This window comes from Bactrocera latifrons, unplaced genomic scaffold (genome assembly GCF_001853355.1).
Source record: "Bactrocera latifrons isolate USDA-ARS-PBARC rearing strain unplaced genomic scaffold, ASM185335v1 scaffold_6, whole genome shotgun sequence".
Classification (NCBI taxonomy): domain Eukaryota; kingdom Metazoa; phylum Arthropoda; class Insecta; order Diptera; family Tephritidae; genus Bactrocera; species Bactrocera latifrons.
In genome coordinates this window covers 3,155,694-3,177,070 of record NW_017537267.1, presented here as the reverse complement: position 1 = coordinate 3,177,070, position 21,377 = coordinate 3,155,694, and the positions used below count along the sequence as shown (strand labels likewise).

Below are 21,377 nucleotides of genomic sequence, written 5' to 3'. Positions count from 1 at the left end.
AAATTATGAATTTGAGCAACATTAAAGTTATCCAATTGATTCATTTAATTCAATTATATTGTAATTAAGTTTTTAACTATGCCTGTTTGCTAGATTAATGCTAGTTGGTCGTTCGATTCCCTACTCTCCCAAGTTCGGGTAGATGAAAAACAGCTATAGTTCACAATATTTAATAATAAGTGGACTGTAGATTTCAATTAAAACTGGATTTTTTTGTATTAAATGTTATCATTCAAATATCTACCTGTGATTCCTGTCTTAATTCCAGTTTCTAAAAGATCGTTTTTATGCGTATGAGAAATATTTGTAAAAAAAAAAATCCTAAAATCTCATTCTACCAAATCCCTGAATCAATTATGACCAGTCAAACCTATCATACCGGAATGGTTTATGATTTACTATATTCTTCATTGGTCCGTTACATACTTCCCAACAGCATTCGCTATAAATATTTATAAAGTAATATGCCACTGCAGTAACAACAATAATTATTTTGACCACTACATCTCCATCTTTTTTAATATGGTATAAATTAATTTTGAAGTATAGCAGTAATGATATTTTAAGCCAAAATTAAAGTTAATTCATATTCAAGTGAATTAATAACATAAATATTTCTCTCTAATAGGGGACTTCACCAATTTTTATACTCTTGCAAAGTGTTGCTGCAGAGTATAACAGTTTTGTTCACCTAACGGTTGTATGTATCAACTAAAACTAATCGGTATAGATATAGGGATATATTATATATATAGTTGCAATCCGAGTGAATGTCTGTCTGTCCGTCCATGTAAGCTGTAACTTGACTAAAAATGAGATATCTTGAAACTTATCGGACCACTGCCACGCCCACTAAATGTCATATAAAAATGGTGTCATAACTAAGCATTAAATTACGATATAAAACTCTAATATGGCGCAGTGAGTCGCAGTAGCAACGGCCACCTGTGGGCAAAAAAATTTGAAAAAGTGAGCCGAGCCCCGCCCTATAATAAGTTTAATGCGCATATATCTTAAACTACTCAGACTACAGCAACCAAATTCGCCTAGCCCAAATATTTTAAGAACTCCGACCGACGATGATGTTAATCTCGCCCATTCCCCATATAACGACACTGTTAAAAACTACTAAAAGTGCAATAAATCAATAACTAAATATGCCAGATACATTCAATTTTACCCCCAAAATGGTATGATAGGGCTATAATGGAGCCGGGGTCAAAATTGGGCGATGGGCGTGGCACCACACACTTTTAGATGAAAACACATATCTCGAGGTCCGCTTGACCGATTTCAACCAAATTTGTGACATTCCTCTGACATTTAACAGTGTTCACATATAACAACAAAATTTTGTATTCCATCTGATTCTTTCCTTTCGAGTGCACAGACCAAAAATCAATTCATATAACAGGATAAAACTTTGCACGCATAATGGATAAAGAGATTTTATGCACCTCAGGGTACTTCCCTGGCTTTAATCTTTGCAAGTTGCAAGAGTATAAAATATTCGGTTATACCCGAACTTAGTCTTTCTTACTTATTTTTAACTAATTACTTATTTTACATTTTTATTATTCCTTATTTGTTTTTTTTTTTTTTTTTTTGTTTACACTCTCTTGACAGTATCAAGATAACCCGGTCGAGTAGTTCAATTAATTACTTCAATGCTCTGTTCCTGGAAGCGATTCTTTGTCACTTCACAAATGCATTTGTTCTGTAACATTGTGTTGTTCCATTACTCATTTAACTGTCATCTTTTTTAGGTAAATCGCTTTTTGGTTTGTTAACTGTTCCTTTTTTATTGAGCAAGCTATATATGTTGATGACTGATTTGTGTTAGCCGTGATGGACCATCACCTTGATAGGAAAAGCATACCGACGTTTTACTTGATGATACAATGTACTACAGGGTTTTTCGTATATATAGTATGTTAGAGCTTAATATATGCAAAGACTGTCATATTTTCAGATGAATATTGTCTTTGGCGTAAACACCGCACAGTTCCTCATATTAATATTAATTATTTTGAAATTATTTTACAAAATTCTAGAGAAATACAAACTTAAAAGTAATCTGTATAATATAGTTTCATATTTAATTTTTGAAATATGAAGTTCCATTTTTTGATAAAATTACCATTTATAATCCTAATATCAAGAAATAATATTGAAAAGTTAGAAATATTAAAACTCTTGTACATATGTAGGTAGTTAAATGATCTTCAACGCACTGCCCTTATTTTGCTTCAACTGAATAAATGATTGAATCATATTTGCGCGTACATCAATTTGAACTTTTTATATAGAACATACTTTTCTTTTGACAAAAAATGTCGACTTAGTATACTCTCAAGCCTTATGGCAAATTTTCGTATATATTTTCGATAAAATTAATTACTCAAATCGGTGTTTAAATAATCATCTCATTGAAATTTTATTTTAAATAATTAATTTGTAATGTATCAATCAAATTAAACATACTCAAAGGAAAACTTTCTAAATTCGATTTGGTTGATTTATCAAAAATCCACAGATATTATATTCTTTGTTATGATAAACGAACTAACCGCCTATACAACAAAACTTTACAAATTGTATTAACGGTACTAACTTCCGTCCTATACTACGATACTTTCCACATCCCTTACGGAGTTTGCCTTTCACACAAAAATTTTGCATTTATTATTTATGCTCGGGCTATCCAATTTGCGTGTTCTTTTCCCAAAAATTGTCAGGTTGTTTAGTGCTTTGCTCAGAATGTTGCCTTCTAACCACAAAAATGAGCATCAGCTCTATATTTCACAAAACGTAAGTGTGAGAGTTGCTCAGCAGATTTTTCGATAGTACTTTTTTAAGGGTTTAATGGGTTTCCTCGGGTAAAAAACAGCCTTTTTTCAACACCTTTTTTCTCATATAAAAAAATTAATATTTTATTAGATTTTTTATTGTAACAAACATACATTATTAACAAAGAAATTCTGAAAATTTCGGAAAAAATATTTTAATCTCCGCTATTGTGACGCCATTTCCGGTGACCCCTCGGAAGAAAGATGCGCCCGCGTTGGCAGAATAACTCCTTACAGGATCATCTAAAGTGAATAATATTTGTTTTAGTTAGTATTATAACTTAAAACTGGGGCGGAGAAAAAAAAAGTGAAAACTGGATTTTTGGCAGATTTTTTTACCGAAAAAAAATAAAAAATTCAGTGAAAATTACGGGACACTTTTTTTTCAAATAGTTGTATCTCAAAGACCTGTGTAAAATTTCATGAAGATCAGTTGAATGAGTTAAATAGTTTGCAGATTATTTGTTTTTTTAAGCAAACTTTTTTTGGCAAAAAAATTGTTTACAAGAAGAAATTGATAATTTATGTAATGTTGCCATAACGTGCAGCAACATTTTCATCGAAATGAAAAGAAAATGTAAAATTTCTTTAAGTAGTTCTCGCATAATCAGTGAGTTATTTAAATAAAATTAAATGCCTTTTATCTAGCTGTGTATGGTATGCTAGGTCTTTACAAAATATTATTCTGTGCTTGCATTTTGTTTAGTCGCGTCTTTTATACTCATTCTCGCTTTTTTATTATAAATGATTGTTGATTGTTTTGCACAACGCCTCCTTTTTTGTATAAAAAGTAGTCAGATATCCAAAAGCAGCCAGATAAATACATATGTACATACATATCTATATGCATTTATATAAATTGGGTGTATGTGCCTTTTCAATGCCGTCCAACAGCTGTTGAACCTGCTGGTTATTGCACTTTTGTTGATGGCGTCAAAAATTTAGCAACAACGAAATGGCATAGAAAACAATCTAAACCTTCTAAATTTATAAATTGCGACTTGCTTATAAGTACTTACATATACCGCCTATTTAATATACTTATGTACTTACCATATATGTATGTATGTATGTATACTGTATGCATATGCATATTTGCATTGTCTTCAAATCATATGTGCATGCAAATTTTTATCATTGTTGCGAAAAATCATATTAGGCAAATGAGTAATATGACCGCCGCACGCCTCTACTCTTTTCTACACATTGCTTCTTTCATCATCCTTACGTTTATATTGGTTTATATGGGTACACGGGTACGACTATGCGGGTACTTATTATTTGCACAGTCTTTTGTGTGTTTATATTACCCACATATTTTCTATTATTTATAAACATTTTTAAAACCGACTTTACGATGCATCTTTTCTTTTGCCAGAGTTTTCTACTATTCCATACGAATGTGAGTGCACACATGCATACACACCTACATATGCTATGGTAGCGTGTCTCTCGCAATCCGCTCGCACTTGCGCTCTTTCTCATAGTCCAATACGCGCTCTTAGCGCTGTTGGCTTTTGCTCGATTTGCTTGGTTTGGCGCTCGAACAGTAAATTTACTCAATTGACTTGAATTGGGGTTAGGCTCCAGTCGTCCCCAACACTGCGTAATACGAGTATAAGCGAAATTTCTTTGTTTCATTCAGTCATTCTTCAGTACGTTCGTTGTTTTATTTTGGTGCGCTTCGCTAGCAGAACGATTTTGTGGGGAAAATACAAAATTTTGTGTTTAAATAGCAAAATAGATTGAGATTATACGCCGCTGGACGAGATTTGTTTCATTGCTCTTCGCAAGCAATAAAAATTAAATATCTGAAAAATGAAAGTGTTTGACAACAGGTAAATGAACAATGTGCAATCAACTTACTTACATGCGTACTATTTATTAATTATCAACTGAAAATGGTGACTCGACGTTTTTAGTGCAAACTTGTAATTTGTTTAAACCAAAAAAATATCCGAAACATAATTTAAAAAAAAAGCAATTTGATAATTGATGTTGCTGTTGTGAAATTGTATTATTTTTGCCACACACAAATCGCCTTTGCAATGCTGACCTCGTAAACATTTTTTTTCTTTGTTTCGAGTGTTTGTATTTGGCTTGTGTTTTGTACAGTCACTTGCGTCTATCAAATGCGTGTTGTCAGCTAATTTTTCTAGAATAAAGCTAAAAAAGTTTAAAGCAACGAATCGGCGCAATTTCCAAGAAAGAAAATACAAACTGCTGCACTATTTATTGCATTGTCATAAATGCACTTAAAGCAATGTTAGTGCAGTTTAGTTATACAACCCTGTTGCCCATTATGGCTGAGTTCCGCCTTTTTTCATCTTTGCATTTTGCTTTTATGCCATTTTAACAGCAAAATCTAAGGTAATTGCTTCTTTGTTGCATATCCTGGCAGCGTAAAGATAACCCTTTTGTTCGTTGAGCGCAATATGCATATCGTTTGTGCGGTATAAGGGCAGGTGCTCGCTTGAGACAAAGCAAATTATTAGTGCAAGACAATTATAAGATTGACATTTCGCACACTAAGTACAGGAGTGGCATCTTGAAGTTCTTCAAATTTGTCCAGTTGTCATATTGGGGCCGCATATCAATGACTTGAAAGTCTCAGTTGAACCCTTTGTATTCATGTTCGTCTAATTTCTTATAACACAGGTGTTTTCTAACGAAGCAGAGTGTCTTCAAATTCGTCAGATAATCGGAGGGCTTAGATTGGAAGTTTTTTAATTCTTTGTGAAGCCATAAAAAAGAAGAACTCCTGTGTTCAAACTTACAAATTAGCAAAACGCTTAGTAGCCAATACAAATTTGCACAGGCGTTTAATTCCCACTCCTGCCATTGCGGTTCGGATGTCTGAAGGTATGCGCTCCCAAGTGTTTAAGTCTTGACCTCCCATACGTGGGACAGTCAAGAAGAAAGTGAAATGGCGTCTGGTAAGATTCTCAACCTTACAATACAATATGGACACCAATAGAACAATGGCCTGTTGTAGGGTGCCTTTCCTTCTAGCTCATCAGCTTTGCAAATTCCTGCGATTCCGCTATGGCCCGGCACTCACCACACCAGTATTATCACAAAGACACTCGATGCAATTTTTAGTGGTGTCAGATACTCCTCGACCAACCCTGAACGCACTGTAAATGAGTTCAAGGTTAGTATTGCTGCTATGGTCACTGAATAGTCACTTGTTTGAAGCATCTATCGCTACCGACAGTAGACCCCAGCCGATTCCGCTCTAATTGCAATTTTTTTTTTTTTTTTGCAACCTTCTAAACAAAATGGTATGCGAAGCAACAGTTTCACTGAATTAAATTTAATATAATAGACACCTCATTAAAGTGGTTAGCCGTTGCCAGTTGTTGGTTCGATTCGTCACTCGTTGAATGTTGGCAAATCGCATATATGTATATTCTGAGTCACTGCAATAAACTTAATAATCTAAAAGGTTTTGTTTTATAATAAAAACATTGATTTGCGACATTAATTGCTGTAAATTTATTGCCCGTTCTTAAGCTCACAAAGATTTGATATGCTCTCAGGTTAATAGACCTGTTGAGACAAATTGCTGACAAATTAAGAAACTAGAAAGTTATAACCTTAAATTAATACAGTTTAGTGTTGATATAATGTATCTTTGCTTTGTCAAGAACACTGGTAATATTTTTTCAAGCAAAAGGTTTGCTTGGGACGGTGGATTCACAGTAAAGCTACGATTAGCGCACCGTGAAAATTTTGACTTTGCAGCACAGCTAAATATTGGATACACTCAAAATATAAGTATTATAAAATTTTCCCTTTTCTATTGTTCACATTGGGTTTTTACCGCGCAGCGCTGACTGCTGGCGACGCTAAAATAAAGCCGCAATTTTTTCCACGAACTAATTTTTAATCTTCGTCCATTTGTGCACACATTCGCTGGAGGATGTGCTAAAAGTTTTCCGTTTTCACAGCTGATGACACCACTTATGCATAAATATTTTTGGTTTAGGTATGTGCTTCTATACACTTCTAGTTTTGGTAAGCGTTCCACTGCCGCCTATACTAGCTAAATTTTTTTTAGTATTTCTATTTAGTTGCACTTGCAGGCGCTATTTTATGATTTATGCGCATTTGATTTTTCATGTCGCGCGTTTTCGACGCTGTCTTTTGTGTCTATGCACACTAGACTAATCTGTGTTCAAGGCCACATTTCAATAGTCCTACTTTTGCCATTGTTTGTTTATTTACTTATGAAGTACTTTGCTCACTTTCCTCTCAAACCTCGTGCAAAGGGATTTACTCCTTCGTACATAATATAGGCACACATGCACTTCGTGCCTCTAATATAGCAGTACCTTTGTCGGCATTGTTGACCTGCAGAGTTACCCACGTTTAAATGCCGCCATGGTTTACGGTTCACACTAACAAATATGTACGTATGTACATATGTATATTGCATGTGTATGTACAAATTTGTTTCTATAGTTTGGCTTGTAAATGTTCTTTCGACTTGGTTTTTATCTGGTCTGTTGCATGCGAATGAATTTTACATTACGGCTGTGAAAAGATTTTAATTACCGGTCGCACTTTGTTAAGTGTATTTGTAACGATTTATTACAATGATTGCCTCATTTCACAAGTCAGTTATAATCAAATAACTAAAAATTTATGTATATTATAAATATATGTAAAAATATACATTTTTGCCAATTTTAATTTCAAAATTAAATGCTCGAAGACAAATATATGTAGCTAAGTACAAACAAAAGTTTAGATGAAGAGTCAAGTCTTTTTTTTACTGTTAATTAGATTTGCATACAATTTGTTAAATAATCATTAATAATTATTATGGCAGGCAAAAAACGTAATTTCGGTTTATCAGATTTTAATGCTACAATAATAAATATTTTAAGAATACGCAGTAAAATTAAATATTTTTCGAGTTACAACCGTTTCTAAAAAATGTCCCCCCACTGTAGCAGTGATGCCGCCCTAGACGATATTGATACGCTAAAACGCTTAATGTTGAAACCGCTAATTAGACTGTTCTGCTTTTGTGCCCATAATTCGAAATCAATTGTTTTTCAACTTCTTAGAGTCCTAGGGATTTTCAGACGTTACAATAACAGCCCTTAGCAGAGCTTCTCTTATATTTCATATGCATTCGATTCCTGGATTTACTACAACATTATTACAATTGATTCGGTAAAAGCAGTTTGAAATAAAATAAAAGTATAATTAGTAAACCCATAAAAATACTTTAAGAAGAGTTTCATGCTATGCTTCCCCTAATATTGAAGTTATCGATCTTCATGTTCAGGGATTTTCAATAAAATAAACCAAGAATTTTGCTTATTTCTCTTTGTTTACTCAACATATTTACGTTTTGCTAAGAAAAATTTACTTATCATGAAAATATGTATTCACTAACATGCATACATATATATGTATATAGTATGAATGTCCACTCTTTGATAATCCGGGCACACTATTGTAGTTCCAAAACCAATGTACAAATTATCCTTAGTCGGCTATTACATGAAGCAACTTTTGTTGCGGCAACTCTTGGTTTATAGGCGAGGGGGCGACGAGGAGAGGAGAATCGCGCCGAGTTTCCAGTGTTCAGCAACTCGCTTTGTGTTCTTATTCGTAACAGTTCGCTGCGACGTTTTTCTGCATTCGTGTTCTTTCTTTCGTTATACATATGTATTTGCATTTGCGTATATTATTTTGAATTTAATATTTTGAATATATTTTAAAAATTGAATTTCATCTTTTGGTACGTAATTTGCAAATATGTATACAAATATGTATAATATAATATAAATATTTTAGAAAATGGAGTATGACGAAAAAATCGAATTAATTAAAGATATTGTGAAATGTATGGAGGAAGCCATACAAATTGATTCAGACGATAGTGAAGATCTGTTATATAACCTTTGTTTTAATTTTGAATTATAAATAAAATGTATTTCTTAATTGACAGAACTGATTAATATATGTGATAGAGTGGCCCAAATACCTATAAGGAAAAAGAATCGACAATGGGTTAAAGTAAAGTGAAAGAGAATGAGAAAAAACCTCGAACAGATTTGCGCAACACAAGTTGCTGGTGTGAATGCAATGGGGAACAGCAAAAGAGGATCGCCCGAGAATCAGCAACAAAAGTTGCTTCGTGTAATAGCTGACTTACTTACTGAATAATGCCCACTTGCTTTCGTAAAATTTGGTTGATATTTATTTTGCACCCACATACATACGTATGTATGTATACTTACTTAAATTTAATATTTTTATTCTTCAAAGTATTTACTTACATACATATGTGTAGTATAAGATACTCAGCAACCACCCACTCAATTCGTTTGCCTCCGTTCTATTTTAGAATAAAATTGTTTGATGACAGAAGTACAAATCAAATTTCCTACTTTACATATGTACGTATTTGTATATACATTTACATAGGTATATATACATAGTGAATGTGTGTGTACCTATATTTCACGCTCGATCAGCGCTTTTAATATTTGATTTACAGTTTTTCCCTCTATTTTGCTTTCATTATTATTTGTGTGTTTTCTCACAGTCCACATAACAAACGAGTTTACCTTCATTAAGAGATTTGTTGGCTTCACTTAAGTTATAAGTGTGCATAAGTATATGACATGTAGGTATACTTATACTGGGCTTTCCAATAAGAGTAATGCGATTTCCAGAAGAAAACAAACACTAATTGTTAAGGAAATTAAAATGTGTTTTATTTAATGTGAAGAACAATCGATACAATTGAGTTCTGAACTTCCTTCTAATGATCTCCACGACTTATTTTTGCAGGAAGGAATTCGATGAACCCATTTTTCGAGTCTTTTTTTCCACTAAATCAAGTTGTATGTAGTGAATAACAAGTCCAGTTTGACTTCTAAGGCTTGAAGAGGGTCTGGTTTATTGCTAAAGGCCAATGAATTCAAATCCAGAATCGGCAGTTTTGTTTATACATCTACCGCACCATTATTACGACCATAAAATGTCAAAAGCCCACGAAAAGTTGCAATTGGGGAACGCCTATTTTGATAAATTTGTAAACGTTGTTTTTGCCTATATCTTTACATGATGGAATTGTAAACATTACAGAATGCAATGATAAAAATATTACTGATGAGAAATCAAACCATCCCTATTGGATAACCCGGTATATGTAGGTAAATACAGTATGAACTCGGTGCGTATGGCTAAAAGAAACTGAATACAACTGCTGAAGAACATTATGTTCCCCCGATTCTATATTAATGCTATTTGGGTTTTGCTTTATGTTACTACAGCGAATACAATAATCAACAAATCAAAGGCATTAATTTGTAGTAATTTAATAAAAATTTAATTTTTATTGTAGAATAATATTTCCGAAGCCATAATTCATCAAAACCTCATTTTTTTATAGTCCTGAAGATCACGTGATTTTTGTTTATACAGATTTGCAACCAACGAATTGATTTGAACTTCCAGAATTCCTTTATCTGTGCCCAAAAAATAAGGTGACATTGTACTTATTTTGAAAATTCTTTATTTATTCTTCCAAATCAATTTTATCCCCTTCAAAGTAATCCCCACTAGATATAGTACATTATGCCAACGGATCCAATCTTCGAAACACTGGTTGTAGTTACTTTCCGGGATCGCCTTCAGTTCCGTCTTCGCTGCGGCTTGAATCTCCTCTATCGTATAAAAACGGTGTCCCCGGAGCGGTCTTTTGAGCTTGGTGAACAGCCAGAAGTCGCACGACGCCAGATCAGGTGAATACGGTGGTTGCGGCACGATATGGGTTGAATTTTTGACGAAATTATCATTTAATGCAAATTCTTTGCTCAACAAATTTCGACATCGCAAAAAACGAAAAACTCACTTTTAGCAGCTCTCAAAACGACACGTATCTCAAACACTAATGAATATTTTGACATGAAATTTGACATAAATGTGACTGACAGTACTATCAATTTAAATTCAAATGTCACCTTATTTTTTGGACACAGGAAATTGTTTTCAAATTTGAGAACAGAACTTCTGCATTAAAATTCGTTGGCCACCTATGGCCACAAAGAGGTGATATTTGTGAAATAAGTCCAAGAAAATTTATTGAGTTTCTAACCCTTGCTTCTATTTCGAATTTCAAACCAATTCGAGATACAAAAACTCTCTAAAAATACCATTTTAATTTGTAATAACGAATTTATACTGTAATTACATACATATGTATGTACATATGTGCATGCATATGTTTACATTTATAGTATATATGTGCATGTGTATGAAATGCTTTCAATGTAAACCAACCATGTAAAAATTTGCACTGGCGAAAGTACAAATATGCGTAGTTATAAGTATATGGAAAGAGAGTAGAGATAAATATGCTGCCATATATGTATATGCATACATACGCACATTTATACATAGCTCTGAAAACTGAAACTCGAATGAGAAACCGCGAACGACCTTGACGATGACGGCAACAACGACAACGACCATCTCATCGTATCGATAGTCACTGCAACTATGAAATTACTACGGCAATAAATAACAGCATGCATACATATACATATGTACTCGGACTTGCTTATGTGTTTATGTATTCGTATAAAATAATGTGTTTAAAGTACGACATTAGCACGCATAATTACTTCATACACATACATATAACTCGTTTAAACTCTTGTTAGTACAGTTATTACTCTTTAACCAACGTTTATTTGTTTTACATTTAATTGTACTTTGAACAGGGCATATTAGACCACTCTTACGTTCTTACATGAAATTTGACAGCCGAAAAGAACGTCCAGACCCTATATAGCATGCATATAAAATGTATATTTAACATTTTGACGAACGGAGTAAAATCAGCTCGTCTTAACTAGTTCCTCAGGTTTTGAGATATTGAAGGGATGAACGCGACGTTTTTTTCTTGTTATTTTATTATTTGAAATTATTGGTAAAAATCCATCTCATTCAAAACTAATTTCCTTTTTTTCTATAATCGTCATTAACTTTGTATACATATAGTTACATAACTAATATGATATGAATGTCAAATTTTTAGAATCGAATCTTTAGAATTTGTTATGGTAAACCGTAAAAGTCGAAAATTAATATATAAATATTCTGCAAGTTCAACAAAAATAATTGGTTGTAGTCCAAAGGGTCGTTTTTCGAAAATAACTGCTTAGTCAATTATCCATTCCGAACTGTATGTACATAGGAGTATGGATGTATATGGAGTATATGTGTATACATATGTATGTACTTTTGTACGTTTTCCGCTTTGAAAGATTACCCACTTAATTACTTGCATACATTTTGATTTGTGATGAAAAGTTGGCGCCACACAATATACTTTGCTTTGCGTAAATAAATAATTTCAATAAATGTTTGCCTTCTATAACTGATTAATTCATAATAATCACTTACTTATGTATGTAATTCAGATAAACTCACTTGCATATAATTTACAAACATTTAATGAAGAGTCCCTCAATTATGAAGTCTATCCCTGACTGTAACTTCGAATAGAAGTAAAGCCTACTTATATTCGGTTAGTGGATAATTAAAATAAATGTGTTGCTATTAACTAACACAAAATGGGACAAATTGTTCTATGACTAGGCAGAGTTGGCATCCTTGAACTTGAGAGGCAATACCTTTAGTAATTTTAAAATGTTTTGAATGAACTTACCATAATAATTCCTACAAACCATTTAAGGAATGGTCTAAGTTCGTATAAATTGTTGAAAGAGATCCCAGTCTCGCTAATTGGTTGTTAATTGCGTGTCTCCTGAGCAAAACTGTTATAGATTTTGATTTTTCTTTCGATTAGCTCAAACTCTCTTTATTACGAAAATGGGGCTTCAATTTATTCAAAGACTTGGAAAATTATGAAGTAATTAAATACCTACATAATTATAGGGTGAAAAATAGTACATGAAGAAGAAATAGTACCAAGTTTATAAAAGATTACCTTAAATTAATCTATGACAAGCTCAGGTTACCTTTACCCTTGATGAAGAAAGGATTGCGGTTTGTCATTAGATTATTTCTACAAAAAACCGTATGTCTCACAAATTTCGGTAAATCAATATTGTATTAGTAATTTTATTGCTTTCTTTTAATTAATCTAATAATTTAAGGTTTTCGCTACGTCCATGATACATAAATTTGTCTGAAGTTATTGATTTTTTTTATGCCTCTTTATGTACTGTAAGTGCTGTTTTAAAATTGCGGTACTCGATTTCGAAATTAAAATTAGCCTGCTTACTTTTAAAATGTTATTTATTTGAGGGTAGATTTAGATTCTTCTAGTTGAAACATACCAATGTAAAAGTAAACGAATTTTTAATATACCCTTCATCTATGCTAATGGGAATAGTTATAATATAAGAGTTGTGACTTCATAAAAAAATGCAAATACTTTATATATTTAAAATCGCTCTTGAAACAGCTATACCCTAAATATGTTCTAGATGAACTTCTAGTTCAATAAAAACCAAGATCGATTTATCATACACTAAATAAAATTATATGATCTTCGTAGTCGAAATAATCTTTAAAATGTATACCTTTGGAACTATCTGTTCTAAAGTAAGGCTTTTTCTTGTGCATCCACCTTAAACATAAGTCAGGACATAAAATCAAGTGTTCTGTTATTTTACTGTTCTGTTTTATACTGTTGGCGAATAATTTTGCTTCTGAAAACTACGCCTTATAAAAAGCTGGTGAAAATCAACTTACTAGGAAGACACCGTGGTTGCTTAATAAATCAATTTACGCCACGCTTTCACTGTATTATTTCGATTTTATTTTTATCAATTTATTTTGCTTCTTCATCCGAGTTTTGCAGTGTTGATCTTTTAGATTTTGTGAATTCATAGACAGTTCGCTGTACTCGAATTCTTGACTTTTGAATTTAGCCGAAATGGTATATGGGATTATGTTTAACAAAGAGTCTTTTTTTGATATTAATTAAATTGAAGAAAATTCTGATTTAAATCGTAAACCGGAAATTCCTTTTCTGTAAGCTACCCAAACTATCATAAATAATTTTTATTTCGCCATCAAATTGATTTTTATTAATATTTAGAATATGACCAGGAATTAAGTTCTTCATAATGTTGGCTTTACATGACATTTGATGTGAAAAGTATTTGTATACTTTTGGTGATTGAAAACAACCGTTTTGTAGTGGCAGTTTTTCTAAATGCTATTGAACTTTTTAACTATCTACTATAACTGTTAATACTATTATTGTATTACTCATATTTAATTTTCAAATATATTTATATTATAATTATTGTCTTTAAAACATTTACACTGAAAATTGTTGCATACATTTAAGTGCCACTTTACAGTTTTCGAATATTGACAAAAATAGTTTTCACTACTATTGTAGAAATACCGTCATAAATAGCCAAAGTTAGTAGATTCAACCGTTCCCACGACAGTCGGGTCTACGAAAACCGGAACGGACCCGGATTTTTATCCGACCAAGGACTGTCAACTCGGCAGAATTTCTGCCGTTACAACAACAACAACAGTGGATTCAATAACTGTAATATGTATTAATAAATTCTCGACTATTTAGAAATAGTCTGTGCCTGCGTACTTCTTCAATTTTTTTCATTTATCCTGATAACTTCAATATTACAATATGAGGATACCAGTATAAAATTAAAGTCTGCATACTCGGCTAAATTTTAAGTATACCCTAAACGCAAACCGAATCGATAAACACTTCCTCATGCCAGTCTTCCATTTTGAAGGCGATAATGAAAATTAGTATTAACATATTGGATCAAATGGTAACTGATATCTGCATTTGAACTTTGATAAATACATATCAACATGTCGGAAAATAATCAATTAATTTTGAAAAATAGTGATAAAGCCAAAACCACGAATATTTTTGATGAGTTATTACAGATATTCAAATATGCGGTTGGTCTCAGTCCTACATATTACATACTTAATATATAATATACTTTTCATCGCTTGTGAAAGAATCACACATATAATAATCTTAGCATATCCACTCTTTCCGCTTTGTTTGTTAAATAACACGAATATTGCTACCTGATAACATTGCAGAAATGCCGGCTTGTTTGTTTTTCGGCACGCACACATACAAAATGCGTTCACATCCATTTTCCTGTGAATTTTCCCACAACAACATATACGCACACACACACACTCAACAATTACTTAGCGCGCCGTTTTGCAGATTTTTCCACCTTGACCGTATGTCTGTCGTCTACATTTTTGTTGTTTTACTTTTCTTTCTTACTTTTTATTTTCACACAATTTCGCTTCCCTCTTAAATAATGGTATGCATGTGTTTCGCTCACTCCGCCTACCACTTACTCGTGCGGAGAGCTGCTTTCCTTTTGGCAAACGGTTGGGGTTGTATGTGTATACGATATTTCTTATTGTTGTTGCACTCGGTAACAACGTTGATATTGGCGACGATTTGTGGCTCGTGTCGATGTCAATGCAATCTCCCGCTTACCTGCTCGTGCTCCGGATATACACGCACTATGCGCTTGCATATGTATTACAGGATATTGAATTATCCGTGCACGAGTCGGTGGCGTCAACATAATCGTGTGCGTCTTCGTGCATCGTTCGTGTTGTTGGCTAGAGTGCAATTTCTTGCATTTTTCCGCCAATCTAGTGCAAAGAAAGTGCATGCAAAAAAGACGCAGCGAATGGTTCGAAAATGCACGAACACACACACTCGCACCGAGATTAGAAACACATATACAGCTTGTGTTTTCGACGTCAGCAGCGCGGCGACTAGAACATTATGCGCGTAGAAGAGAAAGAGCATGAGATGCAGTCCCACCAAATTAAAGACAGGCGCGTGCACTCATATATACTTACCGTGTGCGCTTATGTGTGAGTGAGTCAGCATAAGCGAAAGTATGTGAGGTGTGTTGGTATTTTGTGGCATGTGTCGCTGCCGCTGCTGAAAATCCACAGCTTCCTGCTCTGCTTGCGCCTTCGCTGACCGCTACTGCCCCGCCAACGCCGTGCGCAAATAAAATAGATCATCTCATGCTAACTATCGTTTAGTGTCGGCTTGCACTCTGATAGATAACCACTTAGCATATTTTATCTTCGCGCTTACGGCTTCTTTAATTTGGCGTTTGCAAAGTTCTGTGTTGTGATAACAGCCGTTTGTGTGCGCTTCAGCGTTTAATCAGCCGTCAGTGGGCTACGCGCCGTGTTGAAGGAAACACACATACGCGCGTTCGTCTGCATTGCCGTCATCAGCCACTATCGTGTGATAAACGAACTGCATACATACTGGCCGAGTATGTTTTAATCGGTGTTGCCGCGAAATAAGCGAACATTGTGTTTTCCTATCTATTTGTGTGTGTATGCTTTCACGCTGTTTATTTATTTGGCTCACTTTGCCTTTTGTGCCTACAGTGCGTTTAGATAAATTTGTGTATGTGTATTTGTATGCGCCATTATTATATGGACGATTTATATCCGAAATAAAGAACCAAGTGGAAAAAATTAAATTCAAATAGTAGTTAGATATATGTTGGCGAAAAATTGAGTACAAACAATAGCTTTTTTGTAAAGTGAGCAGAAGCAAACAAAAATAGGCAAAATAAAAAGCACTTGAGTTGCGGAAGCGTAAGAGTACAATTTTAATTTTGCTTGCTTGTTGAGTTCTAGCGTGTGGCTGATAGTCGCTCTGGGAACGTTCTTTGCTACGGTTCTAGTGTTATTTTCGGTGAAGCGTGCTTGTTTTAAAGGTGTGATATCATTTTTCCTTTATTTCAAACTCTTTTCTGTTTTGTAACTAAGTATTGAGCTTTTTAATTTAATTTTTCTAAAATTATCTTTACTATTTTCTTTGTAATTTTCTTTCTATTTCCTACATTAACTTATAAAAACTAACTACTAACCCCGTCGATCATGTGCTAATTAATGAACTAAAAATGTTTGCAAATCAATAAAATAGAAACCGCGCTGCCACAACAACTACAACTGCTGCCTGTAGTCGTAGTATTAGAGAATCGAAGCGGAAAATCGGCGAAAAGCTGTAACGAGCGAAAAACAGAACGCAAGCGTAAAATAAAATTAAATAAAATAGCAAGGAACGCGCGTTTAACGGCAATGTGCTAATTTTATGTAATAATTATACGAAAATAAATGTTTAACAGCTTAAACGCGTGTCTAAAAAGAAAAGCATCAATTAAAAATATAACATATAAATTGATAATTTCTATCTAAATGCACTAAAAAATAATAAATAATAATGATTAAAAAATAAGTAAATTTAAAAACAATGTCATTAACAAATAATTTAAATATTTAATAAAATTTGAAAAAAAAAATTGTGAATTTCAATTATTCAACTGCGAAAATCTACGACCAAAACGAATACGACCCACAACGACTAAATATATGTATGTACATATGACTACATACATATGATACGACGACATCATCGCTATCAACACACAACGTTTTTAGGCCAAGTAACAACAATAGCAAACACCGTTCTACGAGTCACAACGAGAGCGCTAGCGAGCAGTTGTTTGAAACGATCAGACTTCAAATTGCAAAACTCGCAATCAGCTGAAATTTTGACTCACACACACACATACCTACACGCCCAAACGCGTACATACCCGCCCATATTTCCAGTCATACATACAGACACAAGAACGACAAAAACACGCTCAGTTGATGGACTGTAGCAATGACAACGATGATGTACGAATAAAAGTACGTAAACTTATGATGATGGGCAAGTAGATATAATATACTATACTCAACATACACACATATATACATACCTATAAATAGTATATAAATTAATTGGAATTAAATCGATAAACAAATAATCATAATTGTCTAATAACAATTGTAATAATTCCACCGTATGAACGTTAAATCATATTTACTTCCGTTGTAATTTTTGTCGCTGTTCATCGTGTATAAAACCGCTAACCGAATTATGTTTAATTTTTGTTCTTTGACGTAACACTCTCGTTGTCATGTGTTCTGTTAGTACATACATACATATACAGTGTGCAACAAAACTAAAGCACGGAATCTACCTTGCGGGTATTTAACTGAATGAAATCATACAGTTTGTATTATTAGTTCATGTATTTTTATTTTAAAATTAGTAAAAATTAAACAAATTAATTTAATTAAATATTACATAAAATTAAATATATGAAGAACTCCAAAAATCTGGTGCGACAAAATTAAAGCTTTATGAGCTAAGCTAAGAATTTACATTAATTGTTTGTCAAACGGGATTTAATGATCAGAAAATGTTGGATATGTGTAGTTATTACCTAATTTGAAACATATTAGTGAATATTCAGTTGCAGTTCGTTATTCAATACGGTTGGTTGTATATTAAAGTGAAAGATATATCAATGGCTCGAAATAACCATTCTGTTCATTTTAGAAAAAAAGTGTTAAGGATTTTAAGCAAAAGAAAATCGGTTATGACTATTGCAAAAAAGTTTGGAATAAATCATTGTATTGTTTTCCGAACATTTAGCCTTTATTAATTTAAATACCGACAAGGTAGATACCGTGCTTTAAATTTGTCGCACACTGTATATGTATATATGTATTATATATGCAAAAGTATGTATGCTTGGTGAAAAAGAAAAATACAAAAATCATAGCCGAAAACAGTTGGCGGGCGGCACACCAACGCGGCAATGGGCTTACATTGCAATGTGGTACAAATTGATATGCATATTTATGTCTGTATGCATGCATTCTACCTTCCTACAGTGCTTACTTTTTGATTTGAAACTCCTCACTCGCTCACACTCGGTTTTCCGCTGTTCACTCACTACTTGCATACGTACAATCTCAGCTGTGTTGCGCTACTCTCTCACTTTCAATGGCACAACACTCTCTTCGATTTTTGTGCGCCAAATTTGCTTTTGCTCTTTTTTATCATTTCATTTGGTTTTAGTTTTTGTAATTTTTAAATTTCATTTGGTTTCTTTTCATATGTTTACATACAAACTTCTTTTTTTATGCTTATCTAACCTCTAATATTTGCAATCGCTCATTTTGTACGTCACATTACATCCGTATATTTATTCACCCTTTCCTGCTTATTCATCTAATCATAATTTATCTTAAATTTCACTCCATTTTTGCAATCGGCAAAATAAAGCTTTTGCATTTCATTAGCACATCAGCTGTTCGTATTGCTCAAATTACCGTTCTTGTCTGCTTTTCAATTTCTAGGTTATGTTGTATATAGTACACTTCTAATTGCTTATTCGCATTATACATTATCAGTTAGTCAATATTTGCTAATCATTGCCGCATAAGTGCTTTATATTTGTACACGTACGTACGTAATATATGCTGTCTCTTATACACATCTAGATGTGTATAAGAGACAGGTATATAGTACACTTCTAATTGCTTATTCGCATTATACATTATCAGTTAGTCAATATTTGCTAATCATTGCCGCATAAGTGCTTTATATTTGTACACGTACGTACGTAATATATGCTGTCTCTTATACACATCTAGATGTGTATAAGAGACAGGTATATAGTACACTTCTAATTGCTTATTCGCATTATACATTATCAGTTAGTCAATATTTGCTAATCATTGCCGCATAAGTGCTTTATATTTGTACACGTACGTACGTAATATATGTATGCAAAATTTCCCACAAGCGAAATTAAATTTAAGATAAGCTTTTGTTTATCTCATAAATAATCGAGTGTAAGCACTTGCGTTTCCGATAAGCGACGTTAGTGCCGTTAGATATATTTTTTCGCCTGATAACAACATTTATGGTTTTTTTATGCAAATAAATTTAATGTAGATGAATGTTATGTAAATATATAGTACTTATAAAATTATTTATTAAACAATACAAACTTACATTTCAATAATTTGATACACGCACTGTGCTTTTGGGTTAGCGAAAAACTCTTCACTTTATTATTAGTAAAAAATCATTACCATAATATTTTTTAAGATTTTAAATTNACACGTGTTAGCGCGTGAAATGAGCTTTCCAATGACCCGATGCGACATCGCATGACCCGATGCGACGAATAAAACTAGCGCTCTCAGCGCCAACTAGCGAAAATACCGCAAGACTTTTTTGACGACCTATATATATTTTTTTTTTAATAAATTTCATTTTTGAATTTTATTTAAAAGTAATAATTTCACATTACATTATCAATACAATTTCAATATCTGTTTTTTCTTACCTTTGGTTTTTACTAAAAAATATTTGCTATTAGTAAAAAATCGTGATATATCGTGATCGTGATCATATTTTTGAGGCGGGTATTGGGTCATATGTATAAGTTTTTTCGTTCCTAAATGTAGGCAACACTTTTTGAATGTTCGGCCGAATTGTTAGTTATTTCAGTTATTAAAAGTTTTGCGAATAGTGTTTTCGCTAAATATTTGAAGTTATTCTTTTTTAGATATTTTTTTGCTATTAATAAAAATATACACATTTTAAATGTAGATATTTTTAACCCAAAATGTTCACGATTTTGCACATAAAATATGTAGTTTATAAATCTTTAATTTCAAAATTTGAGTATAAATTAAAAAAAAAAATATTTCTAACCTTAGAACCATAGAAATTAATTAATAGCAAGTAAAGGGAACTTTGTTGAATATTTGTTTTAATTAAGCTTTTATTTTTCAAATATAATATTCAAAGTCACAAAAATTAAACTTAATCTATTGTTTCTTAAATTTTTGGTAGCAAGTAAGTAAGGTATTCTTGCGATTAACATTTGCTTTTCAATCCGGTATTTAGTGGTAAATATTTTATGTTAATTTTAATTAGATTTTTTTGATTAATACCTTATTTTCAAAAGGATTTCTAAACAAATGTTTAATTTAAATATTAATTTCATTATCTCTTTAATGTATTTTTTGCAACCCTGCTTATGATCATCTGACTAAAAATTATCCAATTGTGCGACAAATGACTTTTACCGGTCTAATATCATGCGTTTATTCCTTTCACTATGTGTGCAGCCTTAGAATCGTAAGTCGTGGGAGCACAGTATAAATCACGTCACGTCATTTACCCTTGGTCTTCCAAACTAGTATATAAAATATTGTTATTTTCCCGAATAAATAAATGCATTATATGTGTGCGCTTATATGTAGTTGTGTGTGTGTGTATGTGAAAGCTTGTGAAAACGAATAGATAAACATGTGCACTTGCAGCAACGTGCATTCAATGATTTGTAGCACGTTGTTGTTGCCACTGCTGAGCACTGATAGCAAAACTGCTTGCATAGCTGTGCTACAGCATGAGACTGGCTTACCTTGCATTTTTTTACATTTTCATTTTTTATCGTCTTCATTTTCCTTTTCGGTTTTCATTTTCACTTCCACTTCTTATATATTTTTGCTGTTTGCTTTTGCTCCTCGTCGTTTGGTAACGCTTGCACTCATGTGTGGAACACAATGCTAGCGACAGACTGCAGCAGCACGACA

At 32.9% G+C, this 21,377-nt stretch overlaps 1 protein-coding gene across 5 annotated transcripts in view; it reads left to right on the top strand.

The window, feature by feature from the left end:
* Nucleotides 1-21,377, top strand: part of LOC108974911 — a 55,754-nt gene that overhangs the window by 14,298 nt on the left and 20,079 nt on the right. Inside the window, exon 1 of one of the 5 annotated variants that reach the window (XM_018943017.1) lies at nucleotides 4,492-4,687. The exons of 3 other annotated variants lie outside the window; for them this stretch is intronic. The gene's annotated coding sequence lies outside the window, so the exon portion shown is untranslated. Of the gene's footprint in view, nucleotides 1-4,491; nucleotides 4,688-17,218; nucleotides 17,619-21,377 lie in introns of those variants that run through there. One more of the 5 variants, XM_018943018.1, reaches the window with a different exon arrangement.